The 24,298-nt window shown below is 54.8% G+C and overlaps 1 protein-coding gene across 2 annotated transcripts in view; it reads right to left on the bottom strand.

Moving 5' to 3' along the window:
- The window catches only part of Cdh4 (cadherin 4), a 467,544-nt gene that overhangs the window by 74,474 nt on the left and 368,772 nt on the right, over positions 1–24,298 (bottom strand). The window lies entirely within an intron of this gene.

The raw sequence follows: 24,298 nt of genomic DNA on the forward strand, positions 1-24,298 counted from the left end.
GCTGGAGGACAAGGAGATGTTTCCCCAGGGAACCTGTTGCTCCCGACACCTGGTGGGAAATTACAGTACACAAAGCAAACACGCTGACAGGCTTAATGGTGGCAAACAAAATAATGGTCCTTGGTGACTTGGCTTCCTTTTGCAGTTCCTCACCCGTCCTACAGCCTTCGTCTCTTCCAGCTTTCTCTATAAAGCATGCCTTTCCCACACAGAGGAGCCGCCCCCACCACACGGCTTTACAGCCTATATTTATTGATAAGTCATTCTTGGTGTGAAATTTACCTAGCAGAGAACACACGTCTTGTTTTCTAAAGAATGCACATGATTTGGCACATGAAGGCTCTGCACCCTGGACTCTCACACTGCCAGTATTTCAGTGGGCATCAAAGCGTTCAGCGGTTCATTTGTGTCTAGCACGCGCAGATCCACAGTGAAGACACAGCCCGAAGCCCCAAGCATGTTTGGGATGTGAATGATTCTGGACTCAAATCTTCACTTATTAGTGCATCTCTGCACAAGTTTCGGCCTCTTAATTTTCAGTCTCCTCAATTATAAAGTGCAGAGAAAGTAGAGGTAATGACACTTGATAACAACTGTCAAGGATTAAAACAAAGACATTTATAACTTAGAAGGCTCAACGGCAGCGCTCAGGAGATGTAGGCTGCAGCTTCCTTCTCTTCAGCTGCTATCATTATCACCTTCTCACCATCATGTTATTACTCACCTTCACATCATCGCCATCACCCCCACCGCCACGGCCCTCACCACCACCGCCGCCACCATCATCACCACCATCATCACCACCATCATCACCACCGCCACCGCCACCGCTGCCATCACGACCACCACCATTTCACCATTAATAGAGCCGTACTCCGAGAGAAACAGTCTATTTCTCTCTCTGTAAAATGTTCCCGGCTCAGGCAAGCAACTCCTGGGGCGAACCCTCCTCAGGAATGTGGACTTGCTCTCTTTGTGGACAAGGACACACTTCCGAAGTTCTCCTGTGGGAACCTCCTCCCTTAGAGGGGCAATCCTGGGTACCAACACCGACACAACTAACAAATGGGTCATAAACAAGCTTCCCGGCGTCCTAACATGCACAGGGTGTGTTTCTTTCGAGGGTAAGACAGGGTCAGCTGCTGGAAGGACCAACGGCCTTTGTTTCACCTCTGCATCTCTACACGCTTGATGTCACAAACTGTATAAAAGGGGACCTCTCCTTGGTTTGGGGCCCAGCCTGGTTTCGAGCATTTCTAGTGACTGAGTCGATGTACTGTCAAAGTCCTGAAAACTCCCCGCTTGGTCTCCCCAGTTTCTTGGAAATTCGGCAACATCAGCATCACCATCACTGCCATCAGCTCCATCCGTGCCACCACCGCTGCCACCACCCGGACCATCCTCATCACCAGGTCGCCAGCCCCGTCTTCCTCATCACCCCCTTCATCACCAGCAGCACCACCGTCACTGTGTGAGGGGGGCTTACCTGCTCGGAAGAAGGGGGAACAAGAGATCAAGAACCGTTCTTCCTGACTGGGCTGCCAAAATGAATGAGCCCCGAGAAGGGCACGGCCGAAAGTACTTGGAGGCAGTGGCACTGAGTATCTGGTGTTTTTGCAGCTTGAGACTCGGCACTTGCTAAAGACACAGCTGTGCCTGATGTCTAACACACCTGTGACTTTTGAAAACTTCCTGTATTTGATAGTGCCTGCCACCTGAGTGCTTGGGTGGTGACCCACAGTAGGTATTCCTGAGGGGCATGTGTGGCAGATTTGGCCAGCAGTGCCGGGACACCCAGCATCTCTTGCTGATGCCATGAGGTCTTCTATAAGAACAAACATCCAGAACAAGAGTCCCTGGAGGCCAGCAGGAGGCCCTGCTGGTGGCGTCAGAAGCCAGGATGCCCTTTCGCCACCCACTTGCTGGGGAGCCAGGCAAACCCCCTCATCTTGCTGGCCCTCCATTGGTTGCTGAGGATCTGGCCTGAGAATGGTCCTCCTGCTTCCAAATCCTGCTGTTAGATGACACAGCCTGAATCCAGGGGAGAAGGGCAGGAAGTGTCCTGGTGGCTGGCGTGTGTTCCAAACAGGAAGAGGTTTGACTTGCTTTCTTTTCCCTGGTGCCAAAGTCCCAGGTGACTGGGACTTCAAGGCAGCAAATGTTGCTGTAAATCACTGGGGTGTGTATGTGGGAGGCCCTGCTCATCCTCCAGGCGGGAGCAGGTGCCACCTCACAGTGAGGGCAGAGCAGCCGGTACCTGCGGGTGGCAGAGCCTCAGAAGGCCTCCTCTGTGATGCTCTTCACACCACCGTGATTATTTTGCATCTGGTCACCAGCATTTGCAGACTGGATCTCACATAAGAACCTGGATTTCTGGTTCCTCTTGAAAAACTGGGATATCTAGTCCCATGGACTCAAGACAGTGCCCTGGGGGAGCAAAGGCAGCTGATCCTGTGACTGAGGCCCCTGCTCCCCAGTTTGCTCCTCACACCAAGTTGACCTCAGGAACTTGAATCTGCAACATTAAGCTGGGCCGCCTCAGTCCCTGCAGCCACCACCCGAGGCAGTGTCATGTCAGGGAAGTTGGTCTTGCTGGCCCCAGCTGCCTGGGCTGGCAGAGGATAGGCCCGGCTCCCACATGGTCCCCAGATGCCCTATGGTCTCAGCTCTCAGTGGCACTGGACTCTCCAGTCTGATCTCCAGGTCAAATCTGGAGGGACAATCGGCAGGTTCTTAGCCTGTGATGGAGCTGAGCCTTAGACAGGGATCTTGGAGAGGCCGCAGGCACTGGCTGACCTCCCACCCAGCACGCACGCTGCTGGACAGTGACTGCCATGGCGCGGCCTGCCTGCCCAGCTTGTGCTGGCCGGGATGGACAGGCTGCCCCTGCGGACAGCCCTTCCCTTCTGCAGACAGGCGCTCACCCTGTCCACTCACCCTTCCTCCCACAGCCTGTCAGACGGTGCGCTGGCGGCCGGCGACCCTTGGTGCCCCTTCTGCACCTACAAACGTTCTCGCCTGCGGCCTGGCTCCTGCTCCCCAGCATCCTGCCCCAGCCCTTCTAACACCCTCACTTCTCGGGGGTTCTTTCACTCGGTCTGAACACATGTGGAAATGAGCAGGAGGTCATGGGCCTGCAGCCCCGCACGGGGCAGGGCGCTCACCTCCGTCAGTCTATATCCTGTACCTTCATTAGCCAGTCCGGGCGACGTTTCAGTGTTCACCACCAATAAGAGCCCAGTACTGACCACAGTCTTCTGTGTATTTGGACCACAGGGCCCTGTGAAGGTGGTGACAGACTTGGGGTGACACAGCTTTCCAGGGCTTGTGAAGCACGGGGTGGGGGTGTTTCCAGGGCTCTGCACTCTGACATCTGCATATACTGGCCACCTTTATGTGTCCACCTGGCTGGGCCTTGGGGTGCCCAGGCACCTGGTCAGACAGCCTTCCCAGCATCTCTGGGAAGGGTCAGCAAACCGTGATGGTGAGACTGCCCTTCATCACATAGCAGGGCTCATCCAATCAGCGGAGGCTAAACGAACAAAGCGATGGCCCTTCCCCAGGCACGGGGATTCTCCAGGGGGGCCTTGCTCCTGGAGCTCAGCCTGGCCCTCTGGGTCTTCAGCCGGTCCGGACCTGCGCAAGCTGTCCCTGCCCTTGACCTGCTCCTCTGAGCTAAGCCTTCCTGCCTGCCTCCTGGGTCCCCTGTGCTGCCCCTCTCCATGGTGCTGGAGACTGCCCTTGACCTGCTCCTCTGAGCTAAGCCTTCCTGCCTGCCTCCTGGGTCCCCTGTGCTGCTCCTCTCCATGGTGCTGGAGACAACAGCACTGACCCTGGGGTGGGTTGCTCATGCCCTGCAATCTGCTCTGGCAGTTTTGCTTTCAAAGACATGGGAGGAGGATTCTTTCTGTGTGTCCAGAATGTGACCTGGACCCATTGACCCTCATCAGTCAGGGAGGAGACTGGGCAGCTGGCCACTTGGACAAACCTGGTGGCCGGTGTGGGCCATGCCTGATGAAAGTTGACCTCCTTGGCAAACTCAGTGAGGCCCAGGGCTGGGCCACCCATGAGGGGACACAGTCCCCAGTTCTTCTGCTGCCCAACCCCACCCTCTGAGCAGCCAGGGCGTGGTGCCATGCACGAATAAGGTGCCACTGCGTACCTCAGTGACCGATGGCCTGAATGGCTCTCCCATGTGGCCCTGCCTCAGCAACCCCGGGAAACCAGCATATCTGCTGCTTTTCTCTCTTATCAGTTTTCATTTTAGCACCATAATAGAATTCTGATAATCTAAACATGGCAGGAACTCTCTCCTGTGAAAACAACATCTCTCGCATTACTGCTGCCATTGGAGGTGTAATCCTCGCGTTCAGCGTGATACAGGGTGGGCGTGGTATTGCAGTGAGGGAAAGACAGAGCGTTTATTGCATGTGCGAGTGACTTGCCCGTGCTGTAGCCAAGGAATGAACACTTCGGAGCCCCCGGGGTCTGAAAGAGAAGCTGCTTCCAATGGGACCATCGTTAAGGAGATGGCACCCAAAAATGAAAGTGGGAGGCCCCACCGCTTTCCCTAAACAAGGAAAAGCAGACAGCCAGTTGTTAACAAAGCCAGAATAATACTCGAGCCTCTCCTGGCTGGCAGGACTCCCTCCTGGGGAGCCCTGAGACTCTGCCTGTGTGGCCTCGGAGTGGGGGAGGATGGGACCCTGGGTGGCCTCGCAGCTGAGTGAGTGTGGTTGACCGGTCGCCTGCACGGGCACCTTTGTCCCCTGCCTCCCCCCACACAGAGCCTGGGACAACACCAGGCTTTCTCTGTCACCGCCTCCCTAGCAGCTCAGCGTGGTTTGTGACCAGTCTCTGAAGCACGCAGGGAAATAGTGCGGCACCAACCTGAGATATTTTTGCTTTCCCCATGATGGCAGGGAAAGATCATTGTTACCCCTGGGGGAGGGGCGGGCAAGAAGTTGTGAGCACTGGCAGCTCTTTTGCAACCTCAAAGACTTAATGCCAACAGTTACGATGGCTGAGTTGGGAGATGATGGACGGAGCCTCCAATGGAGGCACTGAGGTAATGAGATGTCACCAGCATCGCCTATGCCTTTGTGTCTTATGTACCACCTGGAGCACAAAGTGTCTGGGGTGCGGAGGTGGGGCCGTCCATCCCTGCAGGCCCAGGGTGGCCCAGATGGTTTTTCCCCAAGCCCAGGGTTCCCTAGGGGAGAGCGGCTGGCAGGCTACCCACAGGGAGGGCTTCTGAGCCAGCCAGAGGGTCCCATGGGGCTCCTCCTGGCACAAGAGGAGGCTCTCACTGGGCAGAGCCTGAGGGCAGGGTGTGCCCTTTATTTTGGGTACAGACTCAGGCAACTGGGTGCTTCCAGGGAGTCTTGGGGGCCTCCCTGCAACACCTCAGGGGACGCTTGCTGGGACCTGATGCCAACCGTTCCACCCAGCAAGGGTCACTCTGCTGGGCCATCTCCTGGGGTCCCCCCACCCCATGTTCCCTCCCCCTGGGGGCCAGAAGGTGCATACTGAGCAGGCCCAATCTGCCGAGTGCTGTGCGGAGATTCGCATCAGCTACTTTTGGGGAGGTGGGTGTGGGGTGCAGCACTGAGGGCCAAACCCAGGGCCTTGGCCCCGAGCTTGCTGTCCAACCTTTTTTTCAGATTTTGTTTTGAGCCAGGGTCTCTCTAAGTTGCCCAGGCTGGGCTCACACTTGAGATCTTTCTGCTTCAGCCTCCCCGAGTGCTGAGATGACAGCTAATGATTTTTGTGAAAGAAATCAGACAGGATTACAGGCAAGTGCAGGTGTGTGCTCAAGGGCAGGCTCTGCCCTCACTTCTGCAGCTTCATGGATCTTCTGAATTTCCTACCCACGCTCACCAGTGTGACCTAAGACATCAGCAGCAGTCACCCGAATGGGGACAGAAACAATTTTCTTTCTCTTACTTTATTTCTGGGTATAAAACCTGAGAACTGTTACATATATTTAAAAAGAAAACCCTTGCCAGTGGGTCACCATGCATCAATGACACCCAGGCATCTGTCTTCCCTTCCTCCTCTGCATGGGTCTGGGGGCTGCCAGTGCCTCTCAGGCCAGCTTGGGCCCTCTTCTGATCTGCTTCTCTCGGGCAGGGCTCCCAAGCGGGCACCAGGCTTCCCAGGCCTGTTATTGAGTGTGGCCAATTTCCTAGGTGGGCAATGAGGCCAGGGCATCCCATGCATCCCATGAACACACCAGGGGGATGGCAGAGGGACACTTGCTCCTTGGGGAGGAGCCTGTGCCTCTCCTTGTGAGCATGGCCAGTGACATGATTATCCCCCAGGCCCCTCGCCTGGGCCCTGCGCTTTCCAGTGTGGTGACCACATCTCACATGGTGCTGAGCGCTTTCAATGTGGCAAAGCTGCAAGAGGCATACCGTCATTGAGCACACGCACGGCAGCTGGGGACGGACCCACAGCCCATGGCGGGACAGACGGTAAACAAACCAGCCCGTCCACACGAGGGGCAAGGAGCCAGCTTTGAAAGGAGGGAAATTCCATCACGAGCCACAACACAGTGCGCCTGAGAAAGGACAGTCCTGGAGGGTCTGCCACCCAGGCTGGGGAGGGTGGGCCAGTTTAGAGGGGAAGACCGAGGGTTTGGGAGCTGGTGGTGACAGCAATCAAACATGGAAACACTTCCTGCCACACGAATGTGCTCACGATGGTAAATTTTACATTATGTGTGTTTTACTCCCACAAGTGGTTCATTTTACTTCTACCATTTACGCTCTCCCACCTCTAGCAGAAGAGCAAGGTTGTGTTGCAAGCTTGATTGCTTTCTGTGGGCCACTGTGTGTGGTGTGACGTCGCCGAGGGTGGGCGCTGTGGCCACCCACGTCCTGCCTGCGTTTGTGTGCTTAGACTGACTTTGAGTGCTGTTTGTATCCCAACCTCCCCGGGGCCTTCAGGCCGGGTCCTGCAGGTGGAATGCATTGCTATGGTCAGATCTTTCCTCCCCTAGCTCCTCCCTGAGGAGCAAAGCCAGCCTGAAACCTAAACAGACACACCCAAGGATCCTGCAGGGGCACGGTCCAGCCATGGGTCACTGAGGCGACCTGGGTCACCAGGATCAGCCCATCCACAGCCTCCTGGGTGCACCAGGGAGTGGAGGAGGGGTGTGGGGACAATCTGCACACTGCCTTGTCTTACCTGTTTATTTTACAGCAGTCCCTGCTCAACCTAGAGTTAGAGGGTGTGTTCAGCTCTGAGCCCACAGCCCAGGGAAACAATATTTTTAAGGATCCTCAGTGTGATGGTCCTGTCTCACAGGGCATCTTGCTTCTTCAAGTAGGGGAGGATCCCGGGCATGTGCCCTCCCTGACCTGGCCACACAGGGCCTGGAGCAGTTCTTCTGGTTATTGGCAGAGGCAGGGAGCTGACCCGAGGCCTTTTGAAGACCGGTCTGTATATGGCTCAGGTCACAGATCAGTAGCCTGTTCCCCATCCTCCTGTGTTCCCCCTTGGCTGCTCTGATCCCCAAGACACGCTGTGCAATAGCAGCCACCTAGCCGAGCACCTCCCATGAATATGCATCTCATCAGTACAACAAAAATAGCTCCTTTAAAGATGTCTTTTCTCCATGCAGCACACAAAGCTGGAAGAAGGGTTTGTAATTATGTGTATCACAAGCTATCCCAGCCTGGCGGGGGGTTTGGAGCCTTCATATAAATTATACCAATCAGCAGCAGAGGGAGAAAACCCCACACGGATATCAAAAGGGATACTTTCTCCTAATGGATGTACACAGCACTAAATCATGGCCAAACACTGCTGCTGGTGTGCGTGTGTGTGCATGTGTGTGTGTGTGTGCATGCCACCCTGAAGTGAGTCGCCATCATAAATGCACATGATCATCTTAATGATGTATTTGGGGGAGACGTGATAAATCAGGGAGCTAAGGGAGGCTGCAGCAGGCAAATCCCTGAATATCCCGTGAATATCCCTTCAGAGAGGGGATCGGTGGGCCAGGACGCGTCAGAAAGCCGGGTAGCGACGTAAACACGACATGGTCCTGCTCGCTGGCCCCATGTCTTCTTTTTTGAAGAGGGTGACTTTTGGGCCTTTGATGCTCCTTCCTGTCCCCTCATCTGGGTCCCTACTGGGCCTGGCTCAGACGCTGTCTAAGGGGATCTGGCTGGGACACAGACCTCAGGATTGGGCCAGGACAGCAGGACAGGATCGGCTGAGGGCATCTGGATGTGGCTGCAAAGCACCAGCCCTCACACTGGCCTTGTAGAGCCCTAGCAGCTCCCAGGGCTGGTTGCTTATCCTCTGCAGCCCCCGAAGGCCAGCACTGGAGAGAATGATGAGGCAGGAACCCACTGCCAGTTTGCGTCATTAATTAGGAGGACGTACGACAGCTGCCTGGATTGTCAGGGGTGGAGGTGAGCAGAGATGCAATTGATCGGCAGCTTATCCTCCACTGCCCATGGTCCTCAGCAGTCTGAACCTCTCCCAGGCTAGCGCAGGATAACTGGGAATTGGGACTGGAAAGGTGAGGGAAGAGGGTGGTAGGTGGGGCTGGGCATCACCCTTGGGAGATGGGAGGTGACTGGAAGGCTGCAGCCTGCCTGGTGTTGGGCAAACCAGCCTCACCTGTGTATGCAGCTCGGGTTTGTGGCTGCAGGACAGACCTGAGCAGGCCCGAAGCCTGGTGTTAAAGGAGCCTGGCTGACAGCTCAGGGGGCTTGTTGCCCTCACCGCTCCCTGTGGTCTGCGGGAGATTGTGGGGCATCGCAGCCCTCCAGCATCTGCTCTAGTCCAGCTCCTGACCAAGCCCATCTCTGTGTCTGAGCACGGGCTGTGTGGATCCCCTGTCCGGTCAGGGGCAGGGCTGAGGCTAGACAGTCAGGGAGTGGGTGGGCCTGTAGATTCAGAAGGAAGAGGCAGCCAGGGAGGGGGTGGGCGGGTGAGGCCGCCCTGATCACCTGGACCATAAAAGTACCCTGGGGACCTGGTGCCATGGGAGGGGAGGCTGGGGTAGGGCATACACTGCTGGGTGTGGCTCTGGGGTTTTGGGCTTGCTCCCCCAAGAACACATGCGAATGTGTGTTTGGCGTTGGGCTGCCCGGTCCTCTGCCGTCTGTCATGTGATCTGGACAGCATACTTAGCCTTTCTGAGCTCTCCTGCATTAACGCTGGAGAATAACGCAGAGGTTGTGTTGGTTCAGGGTAGAAGTTATGAAATATGCTCAGCACAGCACCTGCCCCACAGAACAAGGCCCTGGCCACGTGGCCCCTCTGTTCCTATGTTCGTGGCTTTGCTCTTCCTTGACCCAAAGCTTGACACCTCCGAAGGCCTCCCTCTCCAGGAAGCCTGCCCGGCTTGCTCTGCCCACAGAGCTCTTCCTGTGTTAATAACCCTGCTCCTGCTGAAACCTGTCCCAAGGGCCACCTCTTCCAGCCAGCCATCTGGTCTCTCTGGCGCCTTTCCTGCTCACGCTGCTGTTGTGACATGAAGCTGACTTGAGGGATAAGTGACAGCGTTGGGCTAGGGACAAACATGAATGCCGACCCCTACCTGGGTCTTGTGGGCATGGAGGCTACAGACCAGCAGGGGACACAGCGATCTGCCAGGACCTCTGCCCTGGGGGAGGCCACCTCCGGCAGTGTCATGTGTGGCTCCCCACCTCCCTGATCCCTCCCACGATAGCTGTCCCAGAGACGCTGTCACCTTCCAGCTGCAGCAGCTGCAGGGACACAATGGAGGCGCCAAAGGACTTCGATCTGTGACGGGGACCTACTGTCAATAGTGTCAGCTGGCAGACGATGGCTCCTGGTATCATAAAGGAAGGTCGGTGTTTAGGAAGTAAAAAATGGAATTTCCCTTCGTTTTCCCCTCACAATCTCCGCTGGACTCTGTTCCTGGAGGAGCCCGCACTGCTCCTCCACGAAGTGACGCCCTCCTCCCATCATTCCAACTCTTTCTTCCCAAGGCTGCTGGGCACAAACGCCCAGGTCCCAAGCTCAGGGCCTTCCCCGCTGCCCCTTCCTGGGACATTTGCCCCAGGTGCCCCTGGGGGACCCTCAGGTCAATACCTCCCATCCACTCCTGAAGCAGAGGCTCCTGGGCTTCCCCAGGTTTCATGGCACTAAACCGTGCAAAGGCCAGGCGGAACTGCTTCCCTAAGGGGATTTAGCTCAGGAGTGTAAGCACCTGCCTGGCAAGTATGAGGTCATGCATTCAATCCCCAGTACCAAAAAAAAAAAAGGCTGAACTGCTTCCCTAAACCTCTTTGTAGATGAAAGCCAAGGAAGGGTTAGTAAACAAGTACGGACATTGTGGATCACGGGCAGCCAGGAGAGCCAGGACGGTGAACTCAATCCCAGCTCCACACCTCGGCTACTGTGTTTTTGTTTCCAGCGGGGGCACAGTTTGCATTTGATAATCTAGGATTAACAGTTTCAAAGACTGGGAATCAGGAAGCCAGTGTTTCCCTGGCTTATTTTAATTCTAGCTTGGACTCCCCATGCCATGGCCTCGGGCTGAGGGAGCGTAATCTCCTGGCCCTGGTTGAAGATGGATCCCAGCGGGAGAGCTTGCTGCCTTGGGAGTGCTTCCTCGGGCAACCTTCGGCACACAGTTCATCCTCCAGAGGTCCAAGACGGAGGCTCCTGTCATCTTTGGAGCCTCCTGGGGACAGATGTGGTCAAGGGTCAAGCCCAGCTCAGGAGTGGATATTGCTCCAATTTCCAAAGGGGCCATTACTGAGCCTAGACAAACGCTTCTGGCCCCGAGATTTACGGTGAGCAGTCTGTGACCTCCAAGGCAGTGACTCCCTAGGGGCCTTTTACTGCTTTTTCTGGCTGGACGTGTCAGGCCTGGGGTCATGCATGGTGCCTGGGCTGGCAGGGGCTGCAGAGGTCATGCGCCATGAGCCCTCTCCACCCCACCCTTCCTGGGCATGAACTATGCGCACTTAACACATCAGAGCAAACCAGACCGCGTGGGTGCAGAGTGGCTGCATCCAGTTCACCACTTTCAGAGGTCTAAGGCTGCAGCAAAACCAGGCAGGAGGTCCTGGGCATGGGGAATGGAAGAATCCATCTGCAGGCTGCCGCTCCCCTGCGTCCACGCCGGTGCTCACTCAGCCTGACGCTAAGCCCCGAGATGGCAGAGTGGAGGGGATTCCTGCCAAAGAGCTGGGGCCCTGCTCTCTGAAGGAGTGAACAGGGGGAAGGATTTTACCCCAGAGGACTGAGGGAACCCCCCGTAAAACTCACTTGCTAGCACGGCCTGGCAGGGAGGGCCAACCAAGACCTGGCTTTATCCGACGGTTGGCACCTCCCAACCCCCAGGATCAGAAATCGATGAAGGTGGCAATCACAGACGCTCCGCACCTTGGATGTGTATTTAGTGGGTATTTCCTTCTGATGGGCTCGTGTTCATGTCCCTGCAAAGCAGGAAATAATTATGGAGCCACAGCCGTTCTCTCATCCGTGAGCGCGTTCTCTGCAGGCCGTTCTGAGAGCCCCTCACATGCGGTAGGCAGGCGGTGTGCTAACAGCCCAGGCTGCAGAGGGAGGGAAGGAGGACAGGGAGGCTCTGTCCTGGAGAGGGTCTGGGCCTGGGGCTCCTACACAGCTGGCCTGTCTGGGCCCTGTCTGCTCTGCATCCTTGCCTGTGACATTGGACAAGGGATTTGTCTCTGTGTCAATTTGCTCCTCTCCAGAGTTGGGGGGCAGTGTGCGGTAGAGGTAACGGTGGGGGCCTTATGGGGTGTCTGTTCTCTAGTTGTCTACAAAGTGGGCCACTGTTACCACCGTGCACAGATGGGGGCTCTTGGGCTGCCACAGTTATTTATGCAGCTGGGACTCCAAGCTGAGGCCTTTTCCACCCCTGGGGTGTGGGGGTTGATTCTTTGGGACTGAGGGTGAGGGATAGGGGCCTGGAGCTTTGTGGGTTATAGCTGCCTCTTGACCTCGGCCTTCCTGCCTGGTGAAGGGCCTGGTGCTCTGGTTTCCATGCTGAGGATGGCACAGGCTGGGAACCATCCTTGCCAGCACTCTCTGGGACCTAACTATGGGCCAGGCTAGGGGGCTCCAGGGAGACTCAGCCCCACCTCTGTGCTGGGTCTCCAGGGTTGGGGCAGGTGTGTCAGTGTATGGATCAGCTGTTGTAGGGGGAAGGGAGGTCAGAGGGCCCGGGTCTGGGCAGCCAGGTGCAAGCTCTGTCAGGAAGGGTCACAGCAAAGGCCTTGGAAACAAGGGGAAACAGGGCAAAAACAAAACAGTCTGAACCCCGCCTGAGTGCTCGGAGCATAAAACCTGCCGGCAAGCTGTGATACTCCCTGGCACAGCTGGCGGAGACTCGAGTCTCACACAGGGCTTCACAATCACAGGGCTGGGCTCCAGCTGTGGGGCTGTGGGCGCGTGGCGGTGTTTCAGAGCCCAGTTCCCTCACCCAGGGGAGCTCTCGGAGATGCTCACCTCACCCCAGCTTTCCAACCGTCAGTACAGGCCAGGGCACAAGAGCCGGGGCTGATAGGGGGATGGTGGTTAGAGTACCCTGCGTTTTTGTGCCTAACCAAGAGGCCTTGTTATTACCCCAGACTCTTGTAGAGAATAAGAGATGTTGTGGCTCCTGCAGGCGCCAGCCAGCTGGGCTGAGGGATGAGAATTGTGGCTCATTAACAGCTCAGCAAACGAAGCTGGGGGCTCTGCAGAGCTGGAGGGAGCTGCAGAGCACTTTAAACACCCCCTGGAATCTTGTTTACACTGCTAATTCTCAGAACTAACAGGGTTTGCCGAGGATTTTAGGAATTCTGTTTGAAATCCGTGGCAGTAATAATTCAAGGCCTGGCTCCCTTTAAAGAAGCAGCAGGATGTGCATCTCAGTTAGTTCCCACCCAGCGCAGTGGTAGTGTCCAATTCCCAGAGGCCAGGTGGCACTGGTGGGCCCAGGGCCTCTTCACTTGCCATTTCCCTTCTGGGTTGTCGTCTAGGTTATAACCTTTGGTCCTGTGTGTTACCCGGCAGCTGTAATTTTTCCTGACACATTTCTGTAAGTGCAGCTGACCTGATTATCTAAATCCTTCTGGGTTAGCTCAGGATGGGGAGCAGAGCAGGAGTTCAGAGAAAAGTCACTCTTCTGCACACTTGGGGTACAGTGGGTGAGGAGGAAGAGGAAGTTGCAGGTACGTTACACAAACGCAAATTACAGAACATTCACATATCCAAATCCTAATGCACCAGCCCGTCTGCAAGGGGCCCTGGCGGGGAACAAGCCATCTCCTGCAGCGCTACCATCACAGAGAATAGCTGTCAGCTGGTGGCTGAGCTATGCATCAAGGTAAGCTCCACTCCCAGCTGCTAATCCCCATGGTTCCAGCTGAGGCTGGTCTTTCCTGCTTCCTGCCCTGGACTGAGTCTCTTCTGAGGAGCATGCACCGACATTCAGTCTCAACTCAGTAGCACAAAACCCATATGAAGCCAAGGTGAGCTAAGCAGGTGAGTTAAGGCACAATGTGGGACTCCAGGGGGAGAGAGGGAACATATGAGGTGAGGTGCATGGGCATTCCCCACAGGGCTCCACGTGCAGCCCAAGTTGGAAGTCCTAAAGACAGGTGACCTCAGAGAAGCCACTTGGGGACTGAGCCCAGGTGGCGGCGGCTGACCTATCAGGGGGTGGGTTCCAGAGCCCCTGGGGCCTCCTGCGTCACAGAGCAGCCATCTCTCCACGTGGTTTCCATCTCAGTTGGCTGATTTTTCAGCTCTGTGCTGCTCAACAGCCATCCAAAAGGCACCACAGCTGAATATTTATTGGCCTTTTCTTGCTTCAGTTGGCCAAAAGTTTTATCTTTACTGTAGACAGACAGTGGTCACTGTACTCCCTTCTGAGCTGCCCATGTGAACCAAGAATGGGCATTTAATCCACAGCCTCGGTGACGCCGGGTTGAGAGGTCCTGTTGCAGGGAAAGCTCATTCCTAAGCCGGAGTCGTTTGGCTTTCCTCCAGCAGCGCTGCTCTTCCGCCTGGATCACATCCTCCGTAGAGATTGCATTTTTTTCTCCTTGAGTCTGGGGATGTTTGTGTTTTTAAAACTATGATTTCTGTTGGGCACTGCCAGAGCAGCTTGCCTGGCAGGCAGAGTGGGGGCCTCGGGTTGACCAGCTGTCAGTGCAGCACCATTAGTCTTGCGGGGTGTGGAGACCCTGAGTTCATGTGATTGGTCCCTTTCTAGAACCTGCCGCCAGGGCCGCATCCTGTGTCAGGCAAGGTGATGCCAGGATCTGCCTGTGCCCACACACCCCAGAGAGGCCTGGGGGCTGTAGCTCTCTGAGAAGCTGAGATGGGACAGGTAATGTCTGAGGTGTGTGGGGTCCCGGGAAATTCTTGGGGAGCAGAGGCCCGACTCGGTTCCGTCCTGGCAGCCCGATCCTGCAGAGCCTGAGAATGCAGCCGCCCCTCCCCAGCTTTGGAGAATTATTTCCAAAATGAGATGCATCTTCTATACTTTGGGGTCACTGCTGGCTCATTAAAGGGTGGGGTGCAGATGGAGAACTGGGGTGGGGTGGGGAGGAAGAACGGGACATAGAGACCCTGCCTCTGCTTTCTTGGGGTCTCCTGTGTGAGTGTCATCTGCTACAATTTCTGACAAGGACAGCTTAGCAGGGAGTCAAAATTTGGGTTTGGGCCTGACAAACCTGCTCAAGACCAAGCCCAGACAGTTTTGGCTGAAAAGCTTTTGCTGACAGTTGTTGCCGTAACCAGCAGGAGGAAACTGTCAAGGGGACATCGGACAGCCACAGCACGGCCCTTTCTCCTGAGTTCCCTCACAGCTCACTGGGCCTGGGCTAAACCCAATTCCTGCCCCCGTCCACAAGCCCACACCAGCAGCAGGTCCTTCTCTGGGGTCAGCAGTGGGACCTTAGTGTGGGCAGCCTTGACTCCAGTGCATGTCTGCCTGTCCTGAGAGGGAATTTGGGGCTGAATCCCACCCAGCTAAGAGCATGCAGATCCCTCTGCGAGGCACACCCTGGACGGGTCAGTGATGAGCCTGCTGCCAGATGCCACTAAGGTCTGTGTATTACGTAGCAACTCATAACCGAGCCAGTAGTCCCCTAAAGCCAGGACATCTCCCTCCCCTGTCAAGTCCTCTGCCAGCCCCCACCCAGCCAGAAAGAGGTCTGCATGCCTTCCTGGTTCTGCAGTGACCCTACACTGGCCTGCATGTCCTCCCAGGACACCAGCCCATCTCAGGTATCTGTGGCTTGTAACATATGCAAGCATTGAAGGTTTCGCTTTCCTCAAATGGAAACCATTACCCAGGGCAGAAAACGTCTGCTTCTTATCAAACCTCCTTATGATATTAAAACCCCCATTCCCAGATTTGGTCTCCTTGGCCTCCCACACTCACTGTCCCAGGATTAGACTGATCTCAAGCTGGATCCCAGCCACATCCCTGCAAGCCCATGACCTCTTTTCTCCTTCCAAGTAGAGACACTAATGAGTCCTGGTGTCACATGTACACAGCTATAATTATACTTAATCATCTGGCATCCTGGGACTTTGATCTTTAACGAAGTGTCACTTGTTTGCAGGTTCTCCTGAATTGGAAATTGGTTTTGGTTATGTAAACTGTGCAGATAACAGGTAAGCCTGTCTTCCTGGTGTGATCTGCAATTTGCCACAGCATTTAATACCCTGGATTAATTTGATTCCTGAGCTCACCGATGCATCCTCCCCATCTTAGACCATCCAGGGTTAGTTGCCAGCCTGTGGCTTCTAGAAACATGTCTGCAGAGTCACAGAAGGAAGAAGTGCTGCCCCATTAGCGGAACCGGGTCTTAGTCACTAGAACAAAATACACAAAACCTACCACTTAAAAGAAGAGAGGTATATTTTTAGCTCATACTTTTTAGTCCATAGTTGACTGGCTCCAAGTAAAAAAAAAGCATGTTGAAAGGGCCTGGAGAGGAAAGGTGCTCACCTCATGGAGAACAGGAAGCAGAGAGTGAAGGGAGGAGACAGGAAGGGAGATGCAACCTTCTGGGTCATGCCCCCTGTAACCCACCTCCTCCATCCTGCCCCTGCTTCCTAACAGCAAGTCAGCTATAATGTGGCCATAATCCAATCACCTTCTGGAAGCCCCACCTAGATAACATGAGGCTTTTTGGGGGCTTCCATGTACAGACATTCACATTCTTCCTGTAGTCTCCAAAAGAGTCACTTGCAAAATGTATTTAGTCTGTATCCAAGAGCTACCAAAGTGTTAATTCCAAAGTCTCCTTTGAGACGTAAAGCAGACTGTTAGCTATGAGCCCATGTAATATCAAAAAGAAGTTAAATATTGCCAACATACAACATAGGACAGACATTCCCATTCCAAAAAGGAGGAACTGGGTGTAGAAATCAATGGGACTGAAGCACGACCAAAACCCAACAGGGAAAACATTAAATCTTGTAGGTCCATATCCAGCACCCAGGGCAAGCTGTGGGGAGACATAAACTCCAAAAGACTTGGGTGACCTGGATGCTGGTTCTTCCAGGCCCGAGCATGGCTAGCCAGGGTGCTGGCCAGCTGAAACAAAAGATAGGAAAGGGTGGCCGAGCAGCTTCCTGCCTCCCTCAGCTGGTTGGGCCCTACACTGGCACAGGCGGAGAGTTGAAAGGACAAAGTGACTTAACTGTGCCCCCCAGTGGCCTAGGCCTTCACACCTTCTGGGAGTCTCTTTGACCCCAAAACTCTTGTATTCTGTATACCAGTAAAACCTGGACCGTGTGGGCAACACCAAAGTCTTCCACCAGCTTGAGTAGTAGCTGGGCTCCCTTGCATCATGGTTGCAGAGGCCTCAAAATGCCTTGATGGCTGAGCACTATGAACTGAATTCAGAGAACAATACCCAAGGTGGCTTTTCTGGCAGGTTGGGGCATTCTTTGAAGTAAATTTTCACTTTTGTAATTTTGAACCTTTGAAAGATGAGTCTTTGTTGGTTCCCAGGATGTCCTTAAAGGCTCTTTCCTATTGCCTGATGTGAAAACAGATGTTGGTTGGTACCAGAGAAGCAGGATCATTGCTGTGGGCTTACCTGACCACACTGCTCAGAAGTCTCCGTGAAGGCCTTTGGAGAGGTTTGGAGATACCAGCTAGAGAAGCAGCCCTAAAATGGTATAAGCCAAGCTTGAGATATTGCAGTCAGATCTCTGAAGACCAGAATTCTGACGAAATGATGCATGGAAAACATCAGGCTAGGGAGGTTTCAGCTGGGGCAAGGATTCCATTGCCAGTTATACTTGAGACCATGTGTGTTATGCTCTGGCAGAATGTGTCTACATTTTTCTCATGTTCTGAGACTGTGGAAGCTGATATTAAGGGTGCAAACTAATTAATCTGGTGGAGGAAGTTTCAAGGCAGCCCAATATTCAGGCTATGTTGGGGGGTTTTTAGCCAGCTCCAGATTGAGAATCAAGAGCGAATGGCAGGCTGGGGATTTAGCTCAGTGGCATAAGTGCATGCCTGGCAAGCATGAGGTTATGAGTTCGATCCCCAGTACCGCAAAAAAAAAAAAAAAAAAAAAAAAAAAAAAAAAAAAAAAAAAAAGCAAATGGCACATTTGGGTAATTTAGAAAGTTTTGATTTTCACCAGAAAGGAATCTCCTGTAAAGCTGAGCCTTGTAAAGTTGAGGAAAATTTGGGTCTTAAAAAGACTAGGATTAAAAAGAAGTCAAATACTTTACAACTGAATAATAAGAAAAAGGTCTTGAGGGCATCCTGGGAACAAGCAAGGTTTCACTTCTGGTACCAAAATCTGTTTTATTCTGCAGGACAAAATACAATTTGCAATTTAAAAGAGAAGAGATTATTTTTGGCTCATGTTTTTAGTTCATAGCTGACCAGCTATAAGGCAGGAAGGGAACAGTGGACGGTCTTGGGCAGAGGAAGGTGCCCACCTCATGGAAACAGAGTAAACGGAGGAGCTGCGGAGCGAGCCGTAGCCTTCCAAGTCTTGGACCTGGTAACTCACTTGTTCTGGTGAAACCCTAACTCCTAACAGCAGGTCTGCTCTCTTGTACTCATAATCAATCTCTTTTTACTGAGGCATTCTCTTCATACCTAATGATGGGATGCTTTATTAAACAATGGTTGCATAAAATGTCTTTTGATACAAAGCCAGTTGGTTAAAAACTGAGTTGATTTAAACACTAACCACTATAGGGCATCAATAGTATCCATAGTACCCAACTCGAGGAGGGAGGACTGAAGGCGGGTGTGGAGGAATGCACCCCGCTCCAGCTTGACCCTCAAGGTGAGCTGGTTCCAGACAGGGACACAGATAAGTTGTCACACATCTGAAAGGCAGACAGTCAGCCTAAAGGAGGAGAGAGAGGTGATCATGGAGCGGCTGCTCTGAGGAGTAGTGCACACTGAGATTCTATTGCCAATCACATTAAGAATGAACTTTGCATGTGTTTCCTCTAATGCTCCAGATCATAGTAAGATGGAAGAGGGGCAGGGCTGAGGCTGGAAAACCCTACACATCATTAAGATCAATGGTTTCTCCTAATGTGCCCAGAGACTTAAAATGAGATCTAAATGGAAGTTTCTCCCCCCGGCCTGACAACAGGGCTGGTGACTATACTGTGTCTTGGCAGGGAGGCCTGGCTATATTTTCTGCTGCTGCTATTGCTACCTTCGGAAACAAGTCTGAGATAACAGATTTCTCCAACAGGGTTGAAATCAAAGCTGGGATCTCAAAGTGAGGGTTCCTCGGTGATGCACTGAGACATAGCCTGACGGGCCCCTATGATGGGCCTCCGGGGTCAAGCTGGAGCAGCGGCTGGGGTAAGAGCCGTCGCAGTCCTGACCCTGTCTTGACACCTGCTGCCTTGCTGGAGTATGGTTCCTACACATTGCAGCCTACACCCAAAGCCCAGGCCCCATCCCAGCTAACAGAGGATGCTCACGCGTGGTACACAGGGCACATGCTGGCCCTCAGCTCACTCTTGTGGCTGCACATGTGTCCAGGCCAGCCTCAGTGTTTCCTTGGCAGCTTTTGGAGGCAGCTCCCAGCCCAACGGGCCCTGCCCTGGTCCCACTGTGCATCCCCCTGGCTGTGCCCCGGATCTACCACTGGGTGGATGTTCTCTAATGCGGGATGGATGACGTCACCACCATGCTGTGGGTGACGGGTCCTCACACAGAGCAGGGCTGGCTGCCTTCCCCTCCTGTGTTTCCGATCCCCAGCTAGTCAGGCATCCTACTGACAAGGCAGCTTCCAAGCCGGCGTGCTCCATCACACTGCTGGAGTCTGAAGAGCAGCTAATAATTTCTCGGCTTCCTGTCCGCTTGTGTTTATTTTACCAAACACTATTTGGTCTTCACTACTGGTGGTGTCATACAGATCACTGCAGCATGGAAGGCCTGCCGGTAGCCACCCTGCCCTGCCACACACAAGGACCTGCCATACCTTGATGGGGACAAGGGACAGCCATCCACCAGCCGGGAGCAAATTATCAGATTTCTGAGTTTGATTCCGGTTGCTTTAAATTTACACACCTATGTATCCAGCTGCCATGTTACCAGAAGCTGAGATCAGGGTCCCTGGCTTAGAGATCCTGTGTAACACCTACCACTGTCAGACTGAGACACCCAAAGACACCAGCGGGCCGGGCCCAGGGCCTGGGGCTGCAGAGTGCTGGACCCGGACATACCCACTCTCTCCAGCATCTGCGCCTGGCTCCCCAGAGTGCTCTTCCTGCAAGCTGCTCCTCCCCAGCAGTGCTGCCAGGCTTCCCAGCCCCTCCCAAGTCCCTCACCAGCACTGCCTGTGAATTGGGTGGGCGGGGGCTCCCGGGCCTGCAAACTCGCAGATCAGGGAATGAGCGAGACATTTTCAGAATCATCCACCGCAGCAGTTTCTTAGCAACCCATTATTAGAGGGCTTCTTGGTAGTTAAAAAAAGATCTGCTCTCTTGAAAATGGAGTCGTGGTTTTGAGCAGGCTGCGTTCCTCCGTTTCATGCATCGGCGCATCAGGGAAGCACCTGGAGGCGACTGCGTTCGCCCGTCTTCAGCAGCCGTGCAGCCACCAAGCTCTGTTTGGGCACGACAGCAGGTTTGATGCCGCCACCACCTCTCCCCCTCAGAGAGGGGCTGCTCGGGACCCAGCATCGCTGCGGCTGGGCGCCCAGCACTGCGGTCTCTGCTGGGACCAGGATTTTCTCTTTCATTCTCCTACCTCTCCCCAGACTCCTCTCTTAGAGGCTGAGGCGGGCAACTCTGCAGCAGCCCAGGCCTGAGAGGCTGTGCTGGCATGGGCTCCTTCCCATATCCACCCCTCGGTGTGGAAGGGGTTGTGCGTGTGTGCGCCCACACATTTCTCTGGGGAGGGCTAGAAGAGACCCCTAGTTCTCTAATCCCCATTAATCACCTCCTCTCTGTTGACTGTTACTCCTGGCAGCTCGCTTCCTCCCACTGGGGTGCACCCCCAGCCCCGACTTCCTCCTGCATGGCAGGGTGCTCCCCATGCCTGGTGAGCTCCATGGCAGGGAGGCAGGGATACCTTTGTTCTGGCCTGAGCCCTGGGCACCTGCCTTGACCTTGGAAAGTGTCCCCTTCTCTTACTGGGAATCTGACATCCCCTCTCCAAGGATCTCTGAAGCACTTCAGGCTGGGGCCCGGCATGCCACTGAACACCTTCACCTGCCCGTCCCTTCCTGGGACATGGCACCGTGTGGCAGTGGTAGACTCAGGTGTGTGACCTGTGGCCCAGAAAGGCTTTCTTCTTCTCACTGGGCTGCAATGGAAGCTGCTTTCTTGGAGCACCATGTCCAGGATTTTCCGATTTTGTTTTCCGACACGCGCAGCAGTGCAGAATGGAGCCTGGTGGCTGTTTTGGGCCCGCTTGTTCTCCTGATGCTCTTCCGTGTCCAGGAGGTAGACCTGGTGCTCGCTAGGAGGCCTCGGCTGCAGAGACCTGGGCACGCAGGGAGCCAGGCCAGGGCTCTGCGTCTTGCAACGAATGTGCTGTTGCAGCTGGCAGGCAGCTGGGGACTCTGCTGTCTGGCCACCGGCTTGCTACTTTGCTGCATATCTGAATCACAGGAAGGCTTCCCAAACTTCCCTGTGCGTGGAGTGGGGTGGGGAATAGAGACCGGGGTCTCCGGAGAAGTTCCTGCCTGAGGGGTCCACGTGCTCCTAGGAGTAGGCAGAACTCCTTAAAATGGCCTGGGCTCTCAGGGTCCCTCCCACCAGCCTGACCCACCTGCGCCTCGTCCCCCCCCCCCCGGGGTCCCCAGCTGACAGTGTCTCCCTCTTCTGGCCCAGACCCTTGTGGTTGGTTTGCTTTTTGAGCTGCCGCTCTCTCTGCTCAGGGGACGTGGTCCCACCCTCCTGTCCCCTCTGCCCGGGAGGTGCTGTGGTTCCTTCAGTCTCCTGCCAAAGCCATGTCTTCCAACAACTCCCCTGCTCTCCCTTCTCAGCGCTTGGGGGAGACATCTGCACACACAAATCAGTACAGTAACAGTGTAACGAACGCTCCAATCTGCCAGGGAAGTGGGAATCTTTCATGTCTCTTGTGAAGAAAGGCTTCCACCCTTGGCAGTGAAACTGCATGAAAGAGCTGCTTAGGAACACTCCCTGGCCCTTCCCTCCTGCCCCAGGTGGCCACACCCAGGGGTGAGCTGCGTGACCCCCTCACACTCGGGAGGATGCAGCGATCAGCTCTGATGTCTGGGAGGCGCAAGGTCACCATGGCTCCTAAACCCTGACCTTTCCCACCGAGCCACACAGGTGGCCTCCTGTATATAAACAGGGTGAAGGCCCTGCAGGTTTCCTCCCTTCCCTTTCCCCAGCTCCATCTCCGGATGGAGGGTCCTCTTTGCAGGGCTCCATCCTCTAAGGACATCGCAGTGGATGTCCTGGTGCTCACAATGACTGAGCACAGTATTTCTTGGGCATTTGGCTGCATAACCAGCAATTTCTGAGCAAGAAAAATTACGCTTTTTATTTTTTCATATTTACCACCAAATTGCTTTTCAAATGACTGTGGCAATTTCTGTGCCCACCGAGGGTTGGATGATTTCCCTCTCCACCCTTGCTGGGGGGGTGGTGGTGAGTGATAGTCTCTCCCTGAGTCCGCCTCCCCGGGTGACCAATGAGCAGTGCCCACGCTCACTCAGGCTCACTGTACAGGTAGGAGGGCTGTAGAGCTGTGCCACTGTCCTGAGGGTTGGGGGTCCCCCTGTGGTTCTGAGATAGAGCAGGGCCCCACATCCTGGGCAGGCTGCCCTCTCCTTGCCCTGCTTGTGGACAGTGTCCCTTTGCTGGACACCAGTGTCTGGGTTGGGCACAGGACCGCTCTGCACCTGGAAATACTATGCTGCCTTCCACAGTGCTCTCACCCTCCGAGACCTGCCCGGGGCGGGGGGAGCAGATGAGTCCACAGAGGGGACAGAGAGGGCACTCCGTGAAGGACACCGTGAGGTAAGCACAGGCCCAGGGCTTTGGGGAGGAGGGACACTGGCTGGAGACGGCTGCTTGCTGAGCGTGGCTGAGTTCCAGGGACCAGGGCTTTGCTGGAGTCCACTCAGTTGCAGGGCTGGAGGGTGAAGGGAAGGCGGAGAGCATGGGCCATGGCCTGTGGGGGGCAGTTCTTTGCCTCTCCCCACACAGCCCCCTTTCTCAGTCTGTTTCCTGTCCTGCTCTGAGTTGCCTGCCTCCTGGTGTCCCAGGACAGAACAGAACTGTCCTGGGAAGTGGCACTGGTACACTCAGTGTCCACTCCCACCCTCTGCATCATGGCTACGGGCTGGACATCATGCAGGCTGTTGATGTCTTTCACCGGCCTGTCCTGTGCCCACCTGTTTGAAGCACGCCAGCTGATTTGGGCAGGGAACTAGCACAGGGGCTACTCTCTCAGAAGAGATGCACGCTAATAACTGTGCAGAGGGTCCGCTCTTGAAAGCCCAGAGGCCAGAATGCCACAGTCCCCAGGATACAGGGCACCGATGGACAGCTCAGGGCGCCATGCTCCTTCACAAGCCTGTCTTCCCCGAGGTGTGTGTTTGTTTAGCTGTGAGTGTCCTAACCTGCAGATCCCCTGGCAATGGGAGTTTTTCTTATTCTAGACTTTTAATGTTTGACAGTTTAATGACTTAGGGACCTGACAGGCAGCAGGAAGTTTCCCTCAGAAGGCCCTTTCTCTGTGGTACAGCAGAGTGTTCCATGCATCCCTGACCACTGGGCCTCAGGCAGTCCTGCCTGGGGTCAGTGGTGCCACCCTACCCGGCCTGTTCTCTGCTTATGGCCCCAGAATCAAGTTCCTAATGAGGACGGACCCTATCCGTGCACAGGAAGATAAACTCAGAGGAGCAGAGATTTCGGTATAATCCCCAGCCAAAGCTACCTTAACGTGTAATCAAGTTACCGTTTCATATTTCCAAATAAAGTTGAACAGTAGGGCTAAGAGATCTCATTTGGGAACCGAACTTAAATTTAAATACCGCCTGCCTCACGGTATTAGGGATTTTTAGACTTTCAAATAACCAAGCCCGGGGAAATTGGTTTGGACAGGCTCTCTGGCTGCCCCTCTCCATGGCCCCATTAATTGCCAGCTTGGATCGATTGTGCTGAGCATGCCAAGTACCCAGCCGTGAAAGCATCAGAGGGAGGTTGGAGCCATCCGGGCCATCCAGAGGGGACCCCGTGGCACATCACAGACTCATGGCGACGACAGAGCCATTGCACACCTCACTAGAGACAGGGTGAGCGATTACAGGTGAGCAATTAGCCCATAGCCAGTGTGGGCGTGCACAGCAAGAGGGAGGAACAGGAAGCGAGCAGGTTCCTTTCTCCTGTAGAGCAGCCAGGGAAGCCCGATCTCAGCACAAACAGGGCCCCGTCCTCTCCAGCTGCCCTGCACAGAGAGCCAGGCCTGTGACAAACAGCTCTGAGCTAGAATCAGCCTGTGACCGGGTCACACAAAAGGGGACAACAAAGAGGATGGGGAGGGGTGCCGGCTCCTCCCCCAAGGCCTGTGGTGGGCGTGGCAGCCGTGGACACCCCCCCTCCCCCATGGCTGGGTGCTTCAGGCGCCTCCTGTGGACTCTGCCCTTCCACCCGATATCTGAGGCATTCCCCTGGACCTCCCTCTGTCTTTCCTAGGTCAGCGTGTCCTTTGCAGATGTCCTGGAAGCAGTAAGGTTGATTAGCTAGAAGTGGCTGGTGACAAACACAACTACGGATTCCCATCTGTATTCTGTTCTGACAGAGAAGGCTGTTTTCTCTACCAGTAAGCTTTCCTTCGTCGCAAAAA

Source organism: Cavia porcellus, unplaced genomic scaffold (genome assembly GCF_034190915.1).
Source record: "Cavia porcellus strain 051 isolate PalLab524CR breed Dunkin Hartley unplaced genomic scaffold, mCavPor4.1 scaffold_5, whole genome shotgun sequence".
NCBI classification, from domain to species: Eukaryota; Metazoa; Chordata; class Mammalia; order Rodentia; family Caviidae; genus Cavia; species Cavia porcellus.